Consider the following 24,526-nt stretch of genomic DNA (forward strand, 5'->3'; position numbering starts at 1 on the left):
CAGAAGCCCCGCCCATACTGATCCTCATCAGGCTCTTCCAGTGACTCCTGACCCCTTTGCCTCCCTGTGGAGCCACTGCTGCCCACCTGCTTTTGTTTTCTTAGTGATAGAAAAGCAACATGAGTAACTAAGTTCAAAGATACTTTTGCTTTCTTATAATAGTAGTTACGTAAAACTATGCCAGAACCTATTCTGTTTTGTTTTGTTTTGTTTCTTACTCTTTGTTTTTTTTTTTTTTTTTTTTTGGCTTTTGTCTTTTCAGGGCCGCACCCAAGGCATATGGATCTTCCAAGGCTAGGGGTCTAATCGGAGCTGTAGCTGCTGGCCTACACCACAGCCACAGAAACGCAGGATCTGAGCTGCGTCTGCGACCAGCTCACGGCAACGCCGGATCCTTAACCCACTGAGTGAGGCCAGGGATCGAACCTGCAACCTCATAGTTCCTAGTCAGATTCGTTTCCGCTGCGCCAAGATGGAAACTCCCAAAGACAGATTTTAACCTGTCGTGGTCACCAGTGTATTCTCAGCAGTCAGGTGATCACTGGCACATGGTAGGCACTTTGTGAATATCCTGGGATAAATGAATAGTATGTTCACAGTGCCATTTATTCCTTCAACTTTTCTCTTTACTTGAAATAGTCACATGTACATACATGTACACACAACAAACAAACTAAGATAATACAGAAAGGTCTCTCAGTTTCACAAATATCTTTTATAGGTGAAGCTATACACTTAGTTATTATTTTGTGCTGGATTCGATCCCACCTACAAGGAAATTCTCAGTACCTCTTTTTATCGCTCTAGAGATAATAATTCTAGAGAGATTCTTTTCCACTTCCTGATTGTTGCTTCATGAGACACATTCAGTGTTTAAAAACACGTCTTTATCATTTATAACTTTAAGGTAAGGGTAGAGACCCTTCACATAAGATCATGACTTAAGGTAGAAACTAGAAAACATTACACATGTCATAATATGTACTTTTACTTTTTTCCCCAGGGGTGACCTGGCTGTGGCATCTCTTTCTAAGAAGAGAGAGTTTTTATGAATGCCACACCCTGGCATTCTTCTCGACCCCTCAGTGATGATTTTGAGCGGACTAGATGCAACAGGGGTGGTAAATGGAACCGATGTTTCTTATTAAACATTTTCAACATTCTTATTTGCTAAAGAATTGTAGTCTAAGTTATTGTTTCCTCCATCCATCTCGACCACTTTACAAATCTCCAGCAGTTTCTACAGCAAGACTGGGAAGAAGCTAGGCTTTACAGTATGAAAAATGAGATTCCAACCCAGGTCTTGGGGAGAATAAGCTGTTTTGTTACCTAGACAGGATTTTTAGCTTTTTACTCTGCTTAGACTGCAAAAACAAATTATTTTGTATATTATTGTTATTAACATTCCTTGTTTAATTTCCTGTCCTATATAAGATAAACATATCTATAAATAGGTTAAGTTGAGTTTTTTAGGGTATTTGTCCAAAACTTTGCCATGAATGCTGTCTGAATGGAAATCTTATTTATAAATAACATTGTCACCAAGTTTTAATCATTTATTTCCCACAGCTAAATCCAAAGATGCCCAAGGAAGAAGGGAAATGCAGAAATTATGTCACTTTTAGCACTTCTTTGGAAAATCTTTGATAGGAGGTACCAGAGCACTAAGGATTACAAGAGAAACTCAGATTCCAGGAGAACAAAGTGGGTAAATCAATGTTCCCAAATGTCAGTGATGGAGCAAGGATTTTATTTATTTGTTATTTATGTTTCTTTTAATGGCCCCACCTGTGGCATATGGAAGTTGCCAGGCTAGGGATTAAATCAGTGCTGTAGCTGCCACATACACCACAGCCATAGCAACTCAGGATCTGAGCCACATTCGTGACCTACACCACAGCGTGAGGTAATGCCAGATCCTTAACCTACTGAGCAAGGCCATGGATAGAACCCACTTCCTCATGGATACTAGCCAGGTTCTTTACCCACTGAGCCATGACAGGAACTCCCAAGGATTTTAATATAGCACTCTTACTCTATGGAATATACTGAAATTAAATAATTAGTACATTGGCACCACAGTGCTGTGCATGGCAGAGAATGAACATTTTTGATTTAGAGGGAAGATGAAAAATATTTCTCTCCTAACTTTGGTCACAGGAAGGTAATAAATATTAAAAGATGGAATGGCCATTCTCAAAAAAATATCAACTCAGCCAATACTCTATGTGAATCTTTAATGTTAATAATAACTTGTGGGATTATTTATCATTTTATGTGGGTTCTTTTCTTTCATTCTTACAACAACTATATGAGGTTAGATAGATTCTTAGGAGCTCCATTACACCTACAAAAAAAAAAAATGAGGCTGAAAAGTATAACTTTCCAAGATCCTAAATCAAGCACAAGCAAGTTAAATTTGAATTTCAGATAAACATTGAAATTTTTTGTACAAGTGTGTGCCGTGTAATATATGTACCAAACTGGGTCTCCTGTATTTTTATTTGCTAAAGATGGCAACTCTTCTCTAACTCAAGCCCACAAGCTTCACCCTCACGTGATACCAGCCATTATGAGTTCCTCAACTATTGTGAGCGACTCATTTGAAAGTGTGTTTTTTGAAAATCCCCCAATAATGTCAAATCACCTTTGTGGTTTTGTTATCAATATCTTACCTAACTTGAGTTACACGTGTCAGTGTTTTATTTCAACAGATGCAGAATCTAAGGATATAAACATAATAATTTACTTGATGAAAAGTAATCATATAATCCATGAAAAATATCCAGAACTATTACAAAAGATACATTGACAAAAATTAGCCAGGTATCTGAAGTATGTTGGATTTGACAACTTGGCACACTCATTATGCCCTCAGGTAAATGCTATAGAAATTACTGCATAATGTTTGTGCCTGTATGTTGGGTATGTGTGTGTACACATGTATGTATGAAGCATTATAGAGAATGTATTCAGAATTAATGTATAGCAGATGATGTTGATGGTAAACCATGGGTCATCCTGAATAGACACTGATCTAGTATGTTTTATGTCTTTACCTAGAATAAATGTATTATTCATACCAGGGTCTCTGGTCTAAATGTTGTGTCCCTCCTCCCAGATTCATGTGTTGAAATTCTAACCTACAGAGCAATGGTGTTGGGAGGTGGGGCCTTTGGGAGGTGATGAGGTCATGAGGGTGGAGCCCCCAGGATAGAATAAGTTCCCCTATGAAGTGGCCCAGAGGGGTGCTCCCTGGTGGCTCAGTGGGTTAAGGACCCAGCATTGTCACTGCTGTGGCTAGATCCCTGGCCCAGGAACTTCCACTGGCTCTCCCCTCCTGTGTGAGTTTACAGTGGAAAGATGGCCTCTGTGGCAGGTCCTTACCAGACACCATATCTGTCAGCGCCATGGCCTTGGACTTCCAGTCTCCCAAACTGTGACTTAGTGTCTGTGGTTTATGAGCCACCTGGTCTGTGTCATTTGCTGTAACAGCTCGCGTGTACTGAAACACCAGAGCTCCCACCTTCCTTAGAATCAACACTTTCCCAGAGCCTTGGGGGCCCTGCCTGTCCGGTCCCTGGTCACCCGTCTCTTCCTGTTTCTGACCATCTGTTTGTTGAGTGAACAGGATTCCTTTTGGCCTCAGGGCGTTGCCTCAGCTGTGTCCTCTATATGAACATTTCCTCCCTGGATCTCAGCACAGCTTCCTCCTTTGGTTGTAGGTGACACATCTTAGATGAAATGTTACCTGAGAAACACTTAGGGCAGGCTGGCCTGAGACCGTCCAGTTTTTACTTGTGTGTCCCTCACTCTTTCCCCATCCATGAAGACCCTAAGAAATGTCCTCTTTTCATTTTCTTAACAGCATCTGTCACTGTTGGAATTGTGTGTGTGTGTTTTGCTCATTTGTTGTTTATTTCTCAAGATTAGATTGTAAGTTCCATAGAAGCAGGTCCCTTTTCAGTCCTGTTTTTTGCTGCCTCTAATGCAGCAAGTTTAAAATATCTGTTTAAAAACACAAAGAAAGAAGAAATAAAGGAGGGAAGGGTGATAGAATAAAATAATTGTGTTATTTATCTGGGACATTTCTGAAGACTTCTGGAAAGAACCACTCAGAGAGAAGAGTCAAGTTAATTTTGTTTTTTCTTAGGTAAATTTCACCTACAGCTACGTCAATTAAATATTCTTACATACACTGACTCCGTTAAATGCATTTGTCGGCGGTTACTTTGAAAGTATCTATTTGAAGAGAAAATATTTTTCAAGTCAAACTGCCTCTCCAAGGAGTAACTTGAGAACCAGGGAGATGGTCTGTTTAGAAATGGGGTGGCCGTCCTGGAGCTGTGCTTGGTCTTGTAAAAGGGGAGGTGCACTCTGTTGGGAGGAGAACATGAGCTCAGGGTGACTGTCTGGACGGACGACACAGCTGGCCTCCCTGGGTCTTCACACTGACCCAGTGCAGAGCCCTCACTTTTGCTAGTCATGTTCCTAAAGAGTTGACTGGGTTCCAAAGCCCCTTCCAGCTGCACTGGACTCCACTTCCCAGGTGGCTTTTGTCCCCTCTCCCCACTGTCATTCTTCCTATCACTGTGGCAGTAGCCCTGCAACTTGATTACCCAGCAACCAGAGCTGTAGCTGGGCTGCCATATTTAGCAAGGCGTTGGAAGCCTTAGGCTGTTGAACAACTTCTTGGGTGGAATTTGAGAGCAGCTTCTAGCCCCATTCCATCCAGAATCTGTCTAGCTGTCTTTCTTTAGTGTTCTTTTCCTACCTTACAGCAAGAGCATACAGCTTATCTCCCACTCCTTCGAGGGACCTGGGAAATTGAGAGAAAACAGTTTTCCCAAAATAAACTTAGATACTCTTGGAGAGCAATTCTCTCTGTGTCTTAAAAAAACACATGAAGGAGTTCCCTGGTGGCTCAGTGGGCTAAGGATCTGGCGTTGTCACTGCTGTGGCTCAAGTTTCATCCCTGACCCTTCTGCTCTGGGCCAACTTCCACCTGCCTTGGGCGTGGCCAAAAAACTCCCAAAAAACAAAAACCACCAAAACAAAAACATTATAATGTTGACAAACAGAAACCTATCTCCCCATAGTTTCCCGTTGCTCTAGATCTGAAATAGGATATTTGCTTTATTATTACAGGACCAAAACTACTAGTACAGTTTTTTCTTTTTCCTAAAAAACAGAAAGCAAATATAAAACAGACAGAGAATTAAAAATTTCAAAGAGTTCCCACTGTGGCACAGTGGGTTAAGACTCCGACTGCTGCAGTCACTGTGGAGGTGTAGGTTTGATCCCCAGCCTGAAATGGTGGGTTAAAGGATCTGGTAGTGCCATAGCTGTGGCTCAGATTCAATCCCTGGCCCAGAAACTTCCATATTCTACAGGTGCAGCCTTAAAAAGAATTCAAAGTATTTTTTTGGTAGTTTTTAAATGGAAGTTTTTCCTGCTTTAAGCTATCAATGTTTCACAATGCTTTGTGGTTGAGTCTCAACCAGGACGCTTCAATATATGCGTTTACATTTCCCATACTTTGCTAATAACAAAGCCAAGTGTTTTTAGAACTTCAAAATAGAGGTTATGACAAATATGTGGATTTATTTTAATGGTGGGTTTCTTAGTGCTAACAGATGTCAACCTATTGTGAAGATTCTTTCAGAAAATTAATTTGTAAGGTAATGCATCTTAAGTATAAAAATTTTTAAAAGAATATTCTATCAAAGATGACCGTTCAAAATTGAGGAGTCCCTTAATTGAAACCATTTTTATTGTGTATGTTAGACAGAGTTCATCTTTAATAATTACCAAAGATTATACTGAATTGTAATTAAAATATTAATTTCTTGTGAATCAACCAAAGAAGAGAACAAAAGAGAAAAAAGATTAATTTCATGTTGCATTTTATTTATATTCTTATGGCATCAGGTACTACCACATAAAATAGCACTTAAAAAATTCTGTAATGAAGATATTGTATCTGTGTTCCATGTGTCAGAATTGATAAATAGAATAGAAATATTACCCTCCTTCACTTATGATGAAAGTGCATTATATAATTTTATGACATAAGATATTCAGAGAGACAGGAAATAACAATTATCTCAATGCAAAGCAAACCTAAACATGGTTATTTCCTTGCCCAGGTTAAGAGTTTGTAAAATAATTCAAAAATCTAACATATGATGCTTATTTTAGGTAAAGGAGTTGACTACTGGAAAGGATATTTCCAAATATTCAGTTCACCTGGGAGCAGCCTGATTCCAATTAACACATATGGGCCTTTACTGGCTTTAGGAAGAAAGAAGTGACCTGGACCCCAGAATGCATCATTTTATTCCAGACACATGGCAAGTATTTACTGAAAGATCTGCAGCCTGGAGGAGGGAAGAATCTTGGTGGAAACAGGTAGTAGGATCTCACCATGTGCAGCAAAGTGGGAACTATAAATCATTATATACTGCGACATAATGACAGTGAAGCTAAACCGTGTCTTGGGAGTTCCTGTTGTGACTCCGTGGGTTAAGAACCCTACACAGTGTCCATGATGATGCACATTCCTCCCTGGCCTCTCTCAGTGGGTTTGCGGCATAGATCACAGATGCAGATGGGATCCTGCGTTGCTGTGGCTGTGGTATGGACTGCAGTTGCAGCTCCCATTTGACTGGTAGCCTGGGAACTTCCATATGCTGCAGGTGTGGCCAGAAGAAAACAAAGCAGACAAACCAAAAGACCCCCAGATAAACTATGTCTTGATGTAAGACATAAAGGAATGCAGCAAAGAGTCAGTTGAAATGAAAAATATATATATATATATATTGGTTCTCTTGAATGGTAGAGCCTGGGCTGAAGACTAGACATTCTCACTCCAGGCAGAATGTTTTTAAACATTGCACTATGTAATTATCACACATATTCACTTAATTTCACATCCAAAATACACTGCCTGACATTTAATGGTGTATATTTGGCAAGAGCTGCTTTTTTAAAGTAGTGCTTTCACAGCAGGATCTCATTGCGAACCCATTCCAAAAGCAATAGTTTGCATCTATTAACCCCAAGCTCCCAATCCATCCCACTCCCTCCCCACCCCCCTTGGCAACCACAAGTCTATTCTCTAAGTCCATAATTTTCTTTTCTGTGGAAAGGCTCATTTGTGCCGTATATTAGATTCCAGGTATAAGTGATATCATATGGTATTCAAAAATTGTATTGGGGAAATAACAATAAAAAATAAAAAATAAAAAATAAAGAATAAAAAATAAATAAAAGTAGTGCTTTCAGATTGTCTACACATTAAACAGCAGAGTCATTCTAACTTACATCTATTTTAGGTTTATGCATGTGAGGGGGGAACTGTCCTTCTGTACCTCTTATTCATTTACTGACCCTGAGTTTATGAACAGGAAAATGGAGACATTTTGGTTAGAGTTCAGTGTTTTGGTCATTCTGAGTTCAGCCTGAGGAAGCTCCAGGAAGGAGAATTCAGGGGACTGTCCTATATGGTTTCCTACAGGTCCCCAGCCATGGAGTCTGTTAGGTTGCTTTTATCCACGTTCAAGTCAGACTTTCTTTAGGAGGAGGTGAGGTGTGACCTGTTTCTAGACAGTGGAAAAGGTGATTTCCTTGTGTCTCACAGATCCGTGTGTGTCACAGAGTGGTAACACTAGTCAGCCTTAGAGAGAGTCCAAGCTAAGCTAAGATTCAGTCACCATGCATTTTCCAAGGGGAATGTGATGTTTTTCTTCACAAGAGGGAGCTCCTAGACACCATGGACAAGAACAAGTCTGCGGTCACTGTGGCCCCCACGTCCTCTGGGAAGACCTACGCCTCCTACTACACATGGAGAGGGTGCTGCAGGAGGGCAACGAGGTGGTCGTGTATGTGGCCCCCACCAAGGTATGTCCCAGGGACTGGGGTTGTCTGAATGTCACAAGGGGCTTGTTGTGGGCATGATCCCCACCAATGTACCTTATGGGGGCTGGGGGAGTTATTGTGTATGTGGCCCCCATGGAGGTACGTCCAGGGTCTCGTGGGGGTCCCTCCAAGCACTGCTTCCCCAGTGGCTGTGCCCTTTATCCCAGGAGATGCAGGTCACAGGTGGGAGCACCTGTGCTGTGTTGCCAGGAGCTGATTTCTTACTTTGTTTGTTCCCTGCTCAGAGAGAATGTGATGCTTCCTTCATCCTGCTGTTCTTCACATTAAATGAGATGATGCATGTAAAACAGCTAATACATTGTTCGGGTGTAAACAGTGATCAATTGCTGGTACCATGCATGCTTAATTTGTATTCATTTTACTGCTTAAACTTCTGTAGGTCCAGCACTTATTAAAAGACAAGATTTTTTTTTTTTTTGCCCGGAATTATTCCAACTACTGGTTTACTTTAAACAAGTTCTGCAGTGCTGTCTATAATTACTGAATAGCGGCTTCTCTCTGTTACGACCTCAGGCTCTTGTTAATCAAGTTGTGGGAACTATCTGCAATTTATTTACCAAAGCCCTGCCCAAAGGGTTAGTGGTGTGTGGAGTTTTCACAAGAGATTACTGTCATGACACCCTGAATTGTCAGGTATGTCGCGAACATACACGCATCACGATTAATCACACGTATTACTATACCCAGTAAGTGCTGAGGCCTTTAATGTGACGATGAGCTAAAGTCACATTCCCCCCAAATAGATTTATACTTGAAGGTTTTTTTCATGATTTTTCTTGTTTAATAATTTGGTCAACTATCCAATAATTATATTTTCTATGCAAACCAGAGTGTTTGTCTTTTCTGGAATTTCACCACAAGGGGGCAGCTTCCTTCAATGGGGGTGTTTTCCAGCTATGATGACTCTATTCCCAGTGTCCTGTGTGGGAGATTATTACTTCATGAAATGAGCTTAACTCCTTTGCAGTGTATCAACCACACCATATATCTGTTTCACAGACTTTTATTTTTCCACAGCTGAAATTGTTGTTTTAATGGAAATGCTCGTATGAACATACTGTGTGATCTAAAATATTTTATTAACAGTGAAACTTAAAGCTTGAGCTTTTTAAAAAAAAATCAGTAAATGAGTCCCTACTTTTTAACAGATGTTGGTGATGGTGCCTCAATGTTTGTAAATACTTTTGTTGTCACCTCATATGCAAAAGTGGGTGAAAAAGGTGAGACGTGATATTTGATGAGAATGTCACCTTCTTTTTTATTATCCAAACTAAATTTTTTATGTATACTAAAATATATAATTTATGTATTAGTAAAGATGGCAATTATATGAAAAGTCATTATGATACATAGTTGCTTTATGGGAAGGGTAGACGCTATGTGCTTGCAGTGAAATGTAGATCTGGAAGGAGCTGGGAATGGAAAAACAGAAAAAAATTAGGAGTGATCATAGCAGAGAAAAAGCACCTGGGAAATCACTGGATACACTAGTGACTGGCTAGCAATAAACTTTTTTTTTCTTTCATCCAAAGAACTTTAACCCATGAAATCAGCTATCTTTTAAGAGGTACTTTTCTGTTTATCTATTACCACGTGCATTTATGGTGAAAATTAGTCATTTTTTCTATGGCTCATTTAAAAAATGCCTCATTCTTTCACCTAGCATGAATTTAACAAATGATATTGAGAAGGAAATAAAAATTAAAATAAGAAAACAAAGCAAACAAAGAGACTAAACTAAACAAATTAGGCAGGATGCAAATTTAGGAAGATGGCATGTAATTTGAGCATTAATTTTTTTTCTGTTCTGTGGATAAGTTCATTTGTGCCATGTTTTAGATTCCATATAAAAGTGATATCATACAGTATCTATCTTTCTCTTCCTGACTCGCTTAGTATGAAAATCTCTGGTTGCATCCATTTTGATGCAAATGGCATTATTTCATTCTTTTTTATAGCTGAGTAATATTCCACTGTGTGTGTGTGTATGCACACATATATATGCATATATATATATATATATATGCATATATATATATACACACACACACACACACACACACGCACATACCACATCTTCTTAATCCATTTATCTGTCATGGACATTTAAGTTGTTTCCATGTCTTGGCTATTGTGAATAGTGCTACTATGAACATACAGGGGCATGTATCTTTTTGAATAGTAGTTTTATCCAGATATATGCCCAACAGTGGGATTGCTTAATCATATGGTAGTTCTACATTTAGTATTTTGTGGAACCTCCATACTGTTTTCCATAGTTGTACCAATTTACATTCCCACCAACAGTGTAAGAGGGTTACCTTTTCTCCTCACTCTCTCTAGCACTTGATATTTGCGGACTTATTAATGATGGCTATTCTGACTGGTGTGAGGTGGTACCTCATTGTAGTTTTGATTTGCATTTCTCTAATAATTAGTGATGTTAAGCATTTTTTTTTTCACATGTCTACTGGCCATCCATATGTCATCTTTGGAAAAATATCTATTTAGATCTCTGCCCATTTTTTGATTGGGTTGTTTGTTTTTTTGTTGAGTTGTATGAGTTATCTTTTTGTTTTGCGGATTAAGCCCTTGTTGGTTATATCATCTGAAACTATTTTCTCCCATTTGGTAGGTTATCTTTTCATTTCTTTTATGGTTTACTTTGCTGTAAAAAAGCTTGTAAATTTCATTAGGTCTGTCTGTTAGTTTTTAAAAATTTCTATTGTCTTGGGAGGCTGACATAAGAAAACATTTGTACAGTTGATGTTAGACAGTGTTGTGCCTATGTTCTCTTCTAGGAGTTTTATGGTGTCTTGTTTTATGTTTAAGTCTTTAAGCCATTTTGAGTTTATTTTTGTGTATGGTGTGATGGTATGTTCTAGTTTCATTGATTCACACGCAGCTTTCCAGTTTTTCTAGAACCACTTGCTGAAGAGAGTCTCTTTTCCCCATTTTATATTCTTGCCTCCTTTGTCTAAGATTAATTTGCCACAGGTATCTAGGTTTATTTCTGGGCTCTCTAGTATGTTCCATTGATCTGTAAATCTGTTTTTAATACCAGTACCACACTGTCTTGATTACTGCAGCTTTGTAATATTGCCTGAACTCTGGGAGAGTTGTGCTTCCTGCTTTGTTTTTTTTCTTTTATGGATTCCATATAAATCCATAAATTTATGGATTCCATATAAAATTTTGGATACCATATAAATTTTATAGATTCCATATAAATTTTTGGATTATCTGTTCTAGTTCTGGAGAAACATCATGGGTAATTTGATAGGGATCACATTAAATATGTAGATTGCTTTGGGTAGTATGGACATTTTAAGGATATTAATTCTTCCAAACCAGGAGTATGGGATATCTTTCCACTTCTTTGAATCCTCTTTAATTTCTTTGATTATTGTTTTATAGTTCTCAACGTATGAGTCTTTCACCATTTTGGTCAGGTTTATTCCTAAGTATTACTTTTTGGTGTGATTTTAAAAGGTACTATTTTTTCTTATATTTCTTTTCTAACATTTCCTTGTTAATATATAGCAATGCAACCCATTTTTAAATGTTAATCTTGTATCCTTCTACTTTGCTAAATTTGTTGATCAAATCAAGTAGTTTTTGGCTACACTTAGACATTTTAAGGAAAGTGTGGCTGTGCAGTTTCAGAAAAATTAGGAATCCATGTGGAAAATAAATAAAATCAGATCATTTTGTCATAGTATGCACAAAATCAGTTCCAAAAAGTATAAAAGCATAAGTTTGAAAGGCAAAGAATGAAACTTGAGAACAACTATTTGTAACTTATGACTCATAATGAACTCTCATTCAGAATGTATAAATATTTCCTTTAAAATATTAAGAGGAAAAGCTAGTTACAAGAGATTTCCAAATTTTCACTACAACCCTGAGAAGAAATTCAACTACAACATAAATTGTAGATGGGTAACAAGGACCTACTGTACAGCATAGGGAAATTTACTCAATACTGTGTAACAACCTACGTGGGAAAAGAATCTGAAAAGGAATTTGTATATGTATAACTGATAAAATTTGCCATATGTCTGAAATTAGCACAACTTTGCAAGTCAACTGTATTCCAATAAAATTTTTTAATTAAAAAAATCACACTGAGACATACCTAGTATACAATAAACAACAGAATCTGGCTGTGTGAAGGGTTGCAGAGGATGTGGAGAGATGGGAACTCTCATTCCTGCTAGCAGGTCCCATGCTGGAAATTGTGTTGGAAAATCGAGTGAAAATGACAACTTATATGAACAGGGGATTCCAATCCTACGTATGTACCCTAGGACTGGGGAAACAAGATTTAAGATGTTCGACAATAAGGCAATTATGAAAGTCTCACATGTGGATGAGGAGACATGCACAGAGTGTTCTTGGTGCCAACTCAGATGTTCAGAGTAGAAATGATGAACAAAATGTGGAACCTTCATAGAGTAGAGCACAGAGAGCAGTGAACAGGAATACAATGCAGATAATCTCTGCATCATCACAGTGAGCAAAGGAAGCCAGACATGAAAGGACACGTGCTATGTAACTACATTGCAAAACTGTAAAAAGCAACTTAAATTGTTTATGCATACACACATATGCCTATATAAAGAAGTTTCATGAAAAAAGTCACAATTTTAAAGAAGCAACATCCTAACAATACAAAAAAGGGGCTTTTCTAGTATGAAACTCTGAGGTGCTAGAAATATTTGCCTTGTTTTATGGGAAGGAGGTGCTTTATTAATCTGAATAACACTTTATTAAGATGAAACTTCATTTTATGTAATTTATTGAATGTTATATTTCACAATAAAACAAAGTTTTGAAAAAGAATGCAAAGATTGACTTTGAAATAATTGTATTACACACCTTGCTGTACATACAATTACAATATATACCATCATTTTAATGTTTACTATGAATATTTATTTTAAAGAGTTTCCAGCTATAAAACTATTTACTCTCCAGAAAAAACAAACAAACAAACTGGGAAGTAGTTACTATTATTATGGATACTGAATTGAGGCAAAGAGAGATTTATTTTCCCAAATTTAATGTCAAGTGGTAGAGCCATGGTTAAACTTGGGCAACCTGATTCTGTTTTCCTTGATTTTAATGCAGTGCAGACCTACAGAGCTGTACCTACAGATAAAAAGATGAGATTAATTGTCCTCAAACATAACACTGAATTTAAAAGCTGCAAAATGTTTTGTGTAAAAATTACTATAGCTCTGATCTTTTGCATCTTAGGTTAAAATATTAGGTTACGTTAAAATGAGTGCTTCCTACCAAAAAAATCATCTTATTAAAAATCTTCATCTTATTATCTTTTTATAAGGATATATATATCCAATATTTATTTGTAAATAAGTTATAAAATGTGTTCTTGTCTATGAGTGCTATTACTATAGCATGTAATAATCTTTATTATAGTTCAGCTAGCATAATGCAAAATACAGCAACTCATCTCTCTCGATAGATTTTGGGTCAAGTGTCAAATTTACTTTAATTCTTCTCAAAAACATGTTGATTCTTTTAACCAACTTTGTCAGTGGGTGAATTAACATTGCAGAATGTGGCTGAGAGAAGACAATCAGCTTTGGTAGCATAATCTATTAATGTTTTAGAAGAAGTTGAATTTGCTTTTATGTTGAGTCTGTTTAACCACATTACCAGGTTCACTGTCTCAGGGGAAAAATTGGAGTGGAAGTTTGGGAACATCTTCCTGTTATGATTCAGTGACCCTTTCTGGCACTTTCTGCTATTATCAGTAATCCGGAACACCTCACTGGGTAAACTGAGTATTACACTTTTTTATTTTATTTTATTTTTGCTTTCTTCGGGCTGCACCCAGGGCAGTTCTCAGGCTAGGGGTGTAACTGGAGCTTTAGCCACTGGCCTGCACCACAGCCACAGCAATATGGGATTCAAGCTGCACCTGCAGCCTACACCACAGCTCTTGGCAACACTGGATCCCCAACCCACTAACTGAGGCCAGAGATCGAACCCGCACCCTCATGGATACTAATCAAGTTTGTTTCTGCTGTGTCACAATGGGAACTCTTGTTACACTATTATTATTGCTGTTAATGGATATGTAACTCTATCTCATCATGCATTATTTAAGATAATCTCTAAAACAAAATTACAAAAAAAAATCTTAAAGTCAGACTTATTTACTTTGAATTCGATTATTTTTAACACAAAAGCATTTACTCATAACTTTTGAATTGATGTCATTTACATTCTTACCTAATCTCTCAAGAATTTGTGTTATGATTTAAGTTTCCTGTTTATGGATTGATTTTTAGATTCTCAGAGAATAGCATAAGACAGTCTGGAACTAGCCTTCAAAATACTTCCATATACCAAAAGTTTTCAGAATGGGTCCAGTCTTAGAGAAGAAATGGATCTAATAGCTACATTGTTTCAAATGCATAGCATAAGAAGCCTCAAAGTATCAGTTCCTGGTAATTGTATAAAAGTAACAACTGATTAAAATTTGTGAATATAAAGGTAGTTGTTTTTCTTTTTTATTAATAACTTATTTAAACTGAAGAAGAAAGAAAAAAACCTTCACCCAATTCTCCCATTCTCTCATTCTGAATGATAATTTTTCTGGGTAGTTTTCTTGGATGGAATTTTTCTCCTCTCAACACTTTGAATATATCATGCCACTCCTTTCTGTCCTTCAGAGTTTCTACTGAAATATTTGCTATAGTTTTATGGTGGACCCCTTGTAACAAGTTGTTTTTCTCTTGCAGATTTAAATATTCTCTCCTTGTTTTCAACTTATGACATTTTAAGTATAATGTGTCTTGGTGTGGGTCTCTCTGGGTTCATCTTGTTTGGTACCTTCTGGATTCCTGGACTGGGAGTTGTTTCCTTCCCTTAGCTAAGAGACATTTTTCAGCCATTATTTCCTCAAGTAAGTTTTTGCCTCTTTCCCTCTGTCTTCTCCTGGAGCATTGTGATTTGAATGTTGGTCTGCTTCACTATAAGCCCCTTAAGCTGCCTTCACTCCTCATTCTTTCTCCTTTTTGCTGCCCTGATTGAGTGAGTTCTGCTGGCTTTCTCTGGGTTGACTGCTCCCTTCTTCTGCTTCATTCAACCTGCTTTTGAACCCTCCTAGCATATTTTTCAGCTCAGCTATTTTATTCTTATATTTTGTGAATTTTATTTGATACTTTTCTTAAATTGTTCATGTCTTGCTCTAATTCTCACTATATATCCATTCTTCTTCCTAGTTCTGAAGCATCCTTTTGACCATTACTTTGAACTCTTTATTAGGTAAATTACCTATCTCCATTTCATTAAGTTTTTTTTTCCCCCCTGAGGTTTTATCTTGTTGTTTCATTTGGGACTCATTCCTATTTCTTCATTTTGCTTGACTCTCAGTGTTGGTTTCTATGAAGTAGATGAAACAACCACTCCCTCAGTCTTGAAGGAGGAGCCTTTCATAGGAGATAAACTTTGTCACTTGACTGTGCTCCAGTAGGGTTGTCTCTCAAACCTCTATGCTTGTCCTAGCACGTATCATATTATTAACACCTTCCAGGAGTTGAATATGTGCGAAGACCTGTCATTGTCCCCAAGGTGAGGATTTCAGCACCTAAATTGGAGGTGCCAGAAGCCAGACTCTCAGGCAATTGCTTTTAAAATTATGCAAATCTATACAATCTTTTGGAACTACAAGCATAAGCCCCACTGGCCCAGAGCCAGGCACCCTAGAAGTATTCCTCAGGTGGGACCCCAGATAAGTGTATGGGCTAAACTAAATGTATAGCTTTATCATATAAAGTATAAATGTAAATGTGGTTTTAATAGGTTCAAAATACAGAGGTTTTTATTCTTTTAAAATCATGTTTTAATTACTTTTCTCAGAAAGCAAGTGATTATAGATTTTTTGGGGTAACTATAATATCTTTTTTTTTATAACCAGGTAGTTGGTATTGATTAAAAGATACTGGCAACAAGTTGAGAGCACTGTGGAAAATTATTCTTTTAGTTCAAGTTCCATAGTCTGTCCTATATTGTAACATTTCCTACTGTCTCTTTATTTGTATGTGCCTTATTTTCCTTGGAAACCACTAGATAATTTATATATGCATTTAAGTAAATAGGCAATATATTACATATTCTATATATATATTTGTTTTTGTCTGTATCTTATACTGTATCATATTTTATATGTACTCAGTTTTACTACTTAATCAATGAATGATGCTCTACCTTATACAGTTGTGACTATTTTCATTAGAATTCTCTGATCAGTATAAAATTGTATTTTCTGGATACTTTCCAACCCAAAGCTACAGATCCCATATATGACAGTAATGCTTTCACTTAAATAATAAAGCCCTCATATGTGTCAGGCCCCATTCTAGTCCCTAGAGATACAATAGGAAAAAACTTTCTGCTTTCATAGAACTTAAATTTTAATGTGGAGAGAGAAATTAAACAAGGCATATAATAAATACATTTAAATTTTTTTATGGCCGCACCTGCAGCATATGGAATTTCCCAGGCTAGGGGTCGAATCACAGCTACAACTAAGGTCTGTGCCACAGCCACAGCCACACTAGATCTAAGCCACATCTGCAATCTATACTGCAGTCTCACGGCAACGCTGGATCCCTAACCCACTAGGTATGGTCAGGGGTTCAACCTGCATCCTCATAGACACTTTATTAGATTCTTAACCCCCTGAGCCACAACGGGAACTCCTATTTTTATTTTATTTTTTATTTTATTTTTTGTCTTTTTGTCTTTTTTAGGGTGGCACCCATGGCATATGGAAGTTCCCAGGCTAGGGGTCTAATTGGAGCTGTAGCTGCTGGCCTACACCACAGCTACAGCAACACAGGATCCGAGCTGTGTCTGCAACCTATACCACAGCTCATGGCAATGCTGGATCCTTAACCTACTGAGCAAGGCCAAGGATCAAACCCACAACCTCATGGTTCCTAGTCGGATTCATTTCCACTGTGCCGTAATGGGAACTCCCGTACTCCTAATTTTAAAAAATAAGATAAATAACATGTTAGGTTGTGTTAAGTTCTAAGGAAAAAAAAAAAAAAACTAAGTGCAATATTAATAGAGACGCTTGTCATATCATCTTCTTGGATTTAAAAAGAATAGACAAGGGACCCAAGAGAACAAGTCTATTTTCTGTGGCCTGGTAATACTTTTCTCAAAGGTAAGGAGAAAATACCATAATAATAGCAATAGTGAACCCTAGTGCTTCTAATTAAATAACTGTGTGACTGTGTACCTGTTCATCCCATGGCCCATTACACAGAGGCATGCTTTAAAAGAACACACAGAGAAATAAATTAAAAATTAAAATTAAATACTAGTTCTGAAAGCAATGCTAGATTGTCATGGAAGATTGCCACTGGCGGCAGGTGATGTGAAGACAGGCAGTGTATGCACATCTGTCCTCGTTCCAGGTGCTGCCAGATCTCAGCATGGCCCCTAGAGCTTTGCTGATTATGGGCTCTTGCATTGCTCCCTCGGGCCTGCTTGTATCTATAAAATCAGAATGGTAGTCTTGCTTTGAAAACAAAGAGATCTTAATAATCACTTCAGTCCTTCAATCCTGTATTTACAGTTTGGCACAAAGAACAGTACAATGACCTGGAAAAGTATGTGTGTTCCCTCAAGGACAACAACTTTCTCATCAAACACTATCATCCTTTGCGCCATGTTTATTGTCAACCTCACATGTATGAACCACTCCAGAAAACAAGCACACAACAGATGATTAAGAATATGCATGTGGGACATAAAATTAATAATTATGTGCTTTATGATTTTTAGATAAAGAAATATGGAATCCCTTTAGACCTTGGATTTTCTCCTTGGGAAAGTATACAGCTTTCTGATGCTGTGGTTCACATTTAGCCAGAGTGGCCACAAAGGCAGGTGTGTGTGTGTGTGTGTGTGTACCTATATTCTGTGGTGGACATCTCTAGTTCTTTGCTTTTTTCATTCCATCAATGACAAGCAAATTGATGAAAGTATTTATTCTGCTATAGATAAAGGCAGTGTATTTCATTGCTAAGAGTATCAACTCCAGAGCTGCAGTGTTTCAAGTAGCTGTATTTTCTATATATTCATTTCTCCCTTGCCAGAAAAAAATAACATCTATTCTGTAGGATCATTGTGAAGAGTAATTGAATTGTTATCTATACAGTGTTTACAAGTGTTTAGACCATTGCCTTGCCATGTTAAGAATCATATGTACATTTTTCCCTTTTTTCTTTTCAGGGCCACACCTGAGACATATGGAAGTTCCCAGGCTCGGGGTTGACGTGGAACTGCAGCTGCCAGCCTATGCCATAGCCATAGCAATGCAGGATCCGAACTGCTTCTGTGACATACACCAGAGCTCATGGCAATGCCGGATCCTTAACCCACTGAGCAAGATCAGGGATCCAACCCAAGTTCTCATGGATACTAGTCAGGCTGTTACCACTGAGCTACAACGGGAACTCCCAATATGTACTTTTAAAGTAAACATTTTAGAAAATTTTATTTATTTTCTCTCTAAAGATAACTGCAATATTAAATAAACAGTTATGTGTTGGTGGGCTCTAATTAACAGAATCATGTGTGACCATTACATAGAGAACAGAGCTACCAGCCTCTAAGCAGTTAACTCTGACTGAATGTGGCGGGGGGGGGGGGGGGGGGGGGGGGGGGGGGAATGGCTTCTGGGGAGATTTACATCATAATGTGTCTTAAAAACCTTTAGAAAGGATAATAAGGTCACTTTCCTTGCTATTTGCGGTGCTTCATTTTCAAGGAGCAAGGACATGAAGAATTCAGCTGCTTCAAAGACACAGTAGTCATCATGAGGGCAGATGCCAGGAAATATGAAGAGGAATTAAAAAAGGAAATAATTCACTGGGTTCAGCTGGACCCAAGCAAGGTAGAATTTATTTAAATTCAAGATTAATATAAAATGAATCTGACTCTTCATTTAGGTTGGAAGAATTGCACATAAGCTCTTGAGCATTCAAAGATGGATACTTCATTACAACTGCATTATAATGATAAGATTATTATTTATTATAATCCATAATTAGTTAGCTAGATGTGGAAGAATGCTGAGGATCATTACCTGAGGTCTGGCTTGGGCATGCCCTTTTTGAATCTGCATTTTAGGCGGTGAAACTCTGGTTGGCCTACTTCTCTTCATGGAAGGTAGAATTTTTCTGGTTTCTCAAACACTAGGTCACTGCTTTGATTTTCTTTCCCGTGTCTCCATGGAAGACCGTGTGTCCGCTTACTTGTTTGGGTAGGTCTATGCCCAGTTTTTTTCAGTCACTAACAAACTGGGTATATAGGAGAAATTTTAAAATCACTTATCTTATTGTAAGTTCTATTCTTCTTTTTTTTTTTTTTTCCTTTGGTCTTTTGTCTTTTTAGGGCCTCACCCATGGCATATGGAGATTCCCAGGCTAGGGGTCAAATTGGAGGTATAGCCACTGGGCTACTATGCCACAGCTACAGCAACTCAGGATCCAAGCTACATCTGCAATTTACACCACAGCTCACAGCAGCACTAGTTCCTTAACCCACTGAGTAGACCCAGGGATCAAACCCACATCCTCATGGATACTTGTAAGATTCCTTACTGCTGAGCCACAACAGGAATTTTCAGGGCCACATTCTAAACGATTGCCATAATTTTCAGGCAGTTATGCTGGCATTTTCCACATAGACTGACATCCTTTATGTTCTATTTTACCTATGGAATAATTTGTCCATAATGAGAGCTTATCTTCCCCTTGCCTCAAAATGCTGGGCAATAGGAGCATAAGAAGCAGCCTCCTCATCTGAGGGCAGACAAGCTTCACACTGCTTTTTTTTTTTTACAGTGTTTTGCTTCTCCTCAGGCCTGGTGGAGGTCTCTTATAGACCCAGGCCCAGGCCAGGGAGGGTCGCAGCTTTCGCAGACTGGATGAACCTCCCAGTTTCAGTTCTGCAGAGGCCCTGTGAGTGCGGGAGTGTGAGGATGGAACAGAGCTTGCTTGAATGTTTATGGCATATTGGTGTACTGTGATCAACTGAGTTGCTTAAATGTAAATGCAAAGATCAGAAGCAGGGCACACATGGTTTGGGATGCTGGCCCTTCCCCCTGAGTCTCACTCCTCCTGGACCCAGGCTGACTGCACACTGCTCTGAGCCCAGCACCTACAGATCCCCAGTGACAGCTCATCTGCTCTTGGGCTGGGCTCCTGATGAGTGGGGTCTGGCTTGGTTCTGCAGTCATGAACCTGACTAGGAACCATGAGAATGCTGGTTAGATCCCAGTGGGTTAAGGATCCGGCGTTGCTGTGAGCTGTGGTGTAGGTTGCAGACGCGGCTCGGATCTGGCTGTGGCTGTGGCATAGGCTGACAGCTGTAGCTTGGATTCAGCCCCTAGCCTGTCAACGTCCATATGCTGCAGGTGCAGCCCTAACAAGCTAAATACATACATACATACATACATACATAAAAGGCCCCATTTGTCCCCATTTCTTCTCTTCCCATGATAACCCTTCATGCTCAGCCTGTGTTTGGACAGTCCATTTGGATGGCAAATTGGAAGAATTCATGGTCCCTGATTTGTGTCTGTAGAGTTTTGATCACATGAACTCTATTTGTGTTGACATCACACCTCCCATACCCTATACATACCCCGTTCATAGCTGGCCTCACTGTGCCCAACTCTGCCCCTTCCATGAACTTCATCCCCCACCGCCTCTTCCCCCCGCCACCTCCACCCAGGGTATTACATTGACTTGATTTACCATTTTGTAGAAACACAACATTCAGTTTTTCTGAGGTCTGACCTTTACTTTAAAACATTTAGTACCTGATTCAGATATAAATCCCAACTTCCTCTCTAAAAATGCACTAAGCTTTTGCAAATTTGATTTTCAGTCTCAAATGTCAGCTGATTTTATTAATTTTTCTTCATATTACAAGTATTTTATGATCTGCCCTTTACTTTCAATTTTGTTCAGGTGAACAAAAGTACCTTAGTACCTGAAGTACCTTAAGCCTCAAACTTTTGACAGCACAGAAATTGAAAAGCAAAGAATGTTTCCCTATTTTGTGGAAAAACTGAAAGAAATGGATAGGCTTCCTGCAACATTTTTTCATAAGTACTGTCTTTTTTCCCCCTCTAGATAGCATTATACTTAATATGATATGAATTTGAAAATGTTTGAAAAGAATATTTGAAGAAGACTATGTAATCTCTGATTCATATTAGAAGAATTTTGAGGAATTTTAGCCCTATTTATATTGAAGTCATACTTTACCAAGTTGAGTGTAGTGTGAAAAGGAGCAGAACCTCTTTGATTAATTATTCCTCAAAATCCAGTTATTCCTCAAAACCCACTGTCCCTTGGTACAGTGGGATTCTCTGGCCAATCAGTTATTAGAAAAAATGCTATGTATCATCAAATTTAGATAAGGAGAAAAAGATCAAATGATACTGTGTATTTCCTAGAAGAGCACATACACTAACACACACACAAGCGCACACATACACACACATGGCCTTGCCCTGAATATTTGTTCCTTACCTTGTTCGTCAAATGGATTATGTCTAAATCCTTTGCTGAAAAGAAACAAACTTAGAAATGATTTAATGTAATCTGCTAGTTCCCTGTTTTCTATTTTTCCCTTTAGGGCATTGAAAGAAAATTTAGATGGAACTTAGCAGTGGCATCAAATAATTAGCAGTCATATTTTCATTACACTTAAAATAACACTTATCCTTTGTAAATATTGAATTGATCTGTATGATGAAATGAGCTCACAGGCAAATTGTTTCACTTTGCTCCTTGGTGTTGGGCCTGGGTCTTGGGGATGACACAGAAAAAATGGATGATGTGGCTGCCCTTAGGGAATTGACGGTCATTGGGAAATGATTATCAATGTGACCCTGAAACAAATTCAGTTGTGTCGCCAGTAGAATAAACACTTACGAAACTGCTAGTGCTCAGGGTATCCTGTGGGCATTAGTGGGTAAGAGGAGGTGTGTGTTGCCTCTGGGCACATAGAAGCGACACAGTGTTTTCGACTGTGAAGTGTAGCCTGTTGCTCAGGGACCTGTAATGTGGTACACATTCTAAATAAACCTGTGATAGCAACATTAGGTGTTTAGAGTTGAGTGGAACGAGGCTATGCAGTGGGCTGGGCTGGTCCACTTTTGACCAAAAGTGGAGTCTCAGAGAGTAGATAGTCTGGGTGAGGTGGAGAGGGAGGACTCTGACCCTGTACCTGGTTTGTTCCACCCCATCCGCAAGGAAGTGGACCTTCCCCAAAACACAAACGCAAGGGAATGATAGGCTGTGAGGAAAACTTACATGATCTCATCTTTCTGATCTCATACATGTCTCATATAAATTGTATGTATCAAATTATGTACATCATATAACTAATATATTCATCTCATATATATATATATATATCTCCTATATGTATCTCAAATACAGAAATATCTTATATATCTAGTCTATGTATCTCATATAAAATTATTATATATCTCTAATATAGGCATATCACATACATAATAATATGTATCTCATATGTAAATCTTATATACATCATATGTATTTCATATATATATATATTTTTTTTAATATTTTATGGTTGCATCCACGGCATATGGAAGTTCCCAGGCTAGGGGCTGAACCACAGCTGCAGGCCTATGCCACAGCCACAGCAATACCAGGTCCAGGCCACATCTGCAACCTATGCCACAGCTTGTGGTAACACTGGATCTTTAACACATTGAGTGAGCCAGGGATAGATCCTGCATCCTCATAGAGACAAGTTGGGTTCTTAACCCACTGAGCCACAAGGGGAACTCCTCATATATATTATATATCATATGTGTGTGATATACACACACACATATATATCATATATATCATTTGTGTATGAGAGAGCAAAAGAAAAAGTGATAGCTATGGCTTGAGATTAATTTATGTATATTTATGTGTGTATGTAATATCTACTCACTATCTTTTAGGCCTGGTAAATTTACAAATTTCATATTTAAAAGGGTAATTTCAGGCCAAGGTGTGAACTCCTTCAAATGCCTGTAAGAGGAATTTGCATTTTATCTTGTAGTAAATAGAGTATTTTTGAGCAAAGATTAAAAAATTAAACCAAACATGAAAAAGAACAAAGATATTCCTAAAAATCCCTACAAAAAAAATTCCTAAACTCAAACTATATTTAATAGGTGAAAATGAACTAATCAGTAACAACAATTAAAAAACCATTTAAAAGTCCATTCTCCACAAATAATTAGAAATTGTAATAAGAGGAGTGTTTTTAAATGAGGAGGGGAGCAGTATTAATCTGGTAAAGAGACCTTACCAAACTGTTCTATTTATTATATTTACAGTTTAAAAATTAAGCTGTCTAGGGAGTTCCCATTGTGGCTCGTTGGAAAATGAACCTGAGTAGTATCCATGAAGATGCGGGTTCAATCCCTGGCCTTGCTCAGTGGGTTAAAGATCCGGTGTTGCTGTGAGCTGTGGTGCAGGTCACAGACTTGGAAGGTGCTTATTGGTTTAGGTTTTGTGTGAATTTAGGGTTCGATTGAGGGTGTGGGTTTTGGTTAGGGGTAGGGGTCCATTCAGTGTTCTGTGCAGGGTTCGTGTTAGGCTTAGGCTTAGGCTTCTGTTTCATTTTGGTATACCCGTTAGGGTTAGTGCTAGCATTCATGTTGGGGCTCAGGTTTGGCTGAAGTTCAGGGTTCATTGTCGCGTTAGGGTTATGGTTAGGGTTCACTGGCCAGTTAGCGTTAGTGTTAGGGTTCTGGTTAGGGTTGGTTTGGGTGTAGGGATTCGTGTTAGTGTGAGGTTTCACATGGATGTTTGTGTTTGGGTTTGGGTTAGCATTTGTATGAGATTGAAGTTATGTTTTTAGGGTAAGATTTCTGGTAATTGTTAGGGTGATGGCTCGGTTTTTGGGAAGGGTTCCAGGTGTTTCTAGGGTTCTGTTCGGTGTTCTGTTCCACGTAGGGTTTCGGAGTAGTGTGAAGGTTCACATAGGTGTTTGGGTTCTGGTTAGGGTTGGGTTTCGTGGTAGCGATCAGTTCTGAGTTGGAGTAGTGTTGGGGTTAGGGGTAGGGTCAATGTGACCATTTAAGGGAGGTTTCAGCTTCATTGTGGGTTTGGTTTAGGGATTTGGGATCATGTTAGGGTTCATGCTGTGGCTCAGATTTATGTTCGGTTGGGGTTCATCTTCAGGGTAGGTTTTCAGTTAGGGTTAATTGGCCAGTTAGATTTAGGCTGAGGGTGTATTTTGTGGTTCATATGCATGTTAGAGTTTGGGTTTGGTTTAGGGCTGATTGTTAGTGTGAGGGTTTTTGCTGATGTTCAGGGTTTTTTAGATTTCGATTTTGTTTGGGGTAGAGGGTTTTGGTCGGTGTATGTTTTCTGTATAGAGTTAGGTTTGGGGTGAGTGTTTGGGTTCGGATTCAGGTTCGGTTTCTCTTTGCTTTAGGATTTAAGGTGAGGTTGAGGGTTCATGTTGGGGTTCGGGTTCAGGT

General features: G+C 38.5%; 1 pseudogene; it reads left to right on the top strand.

Annotated features, from left to right (window-relative positions):
* LOC110256812 (putative ATP-dependent RNA helicase DDX60) overlaps positions 1-24,526 on the top strand; it is a 63,814-nt pseudogene that overhangs the window by 15,085 nt on the left and 24,203 nt on the right.

The sequence above is a fragment of the Sus scrofa genome, chromosome 14 (genome assembly GCF_054392235.1).
Source record: "Sus scrofa isolate SSC_HxYL_T2T_F1_AM1 chromosome 14, Sscrofa_HxYL_maternal_Yorkshire_Landrace_v2.0, whole genome shotgun sequence".
Taxonomy (NCBI): Eukaryota; Metazoa; Chordata; class Mammalia; order Artiodactyla; family Suidae; genus Sus; species Sus scrofa.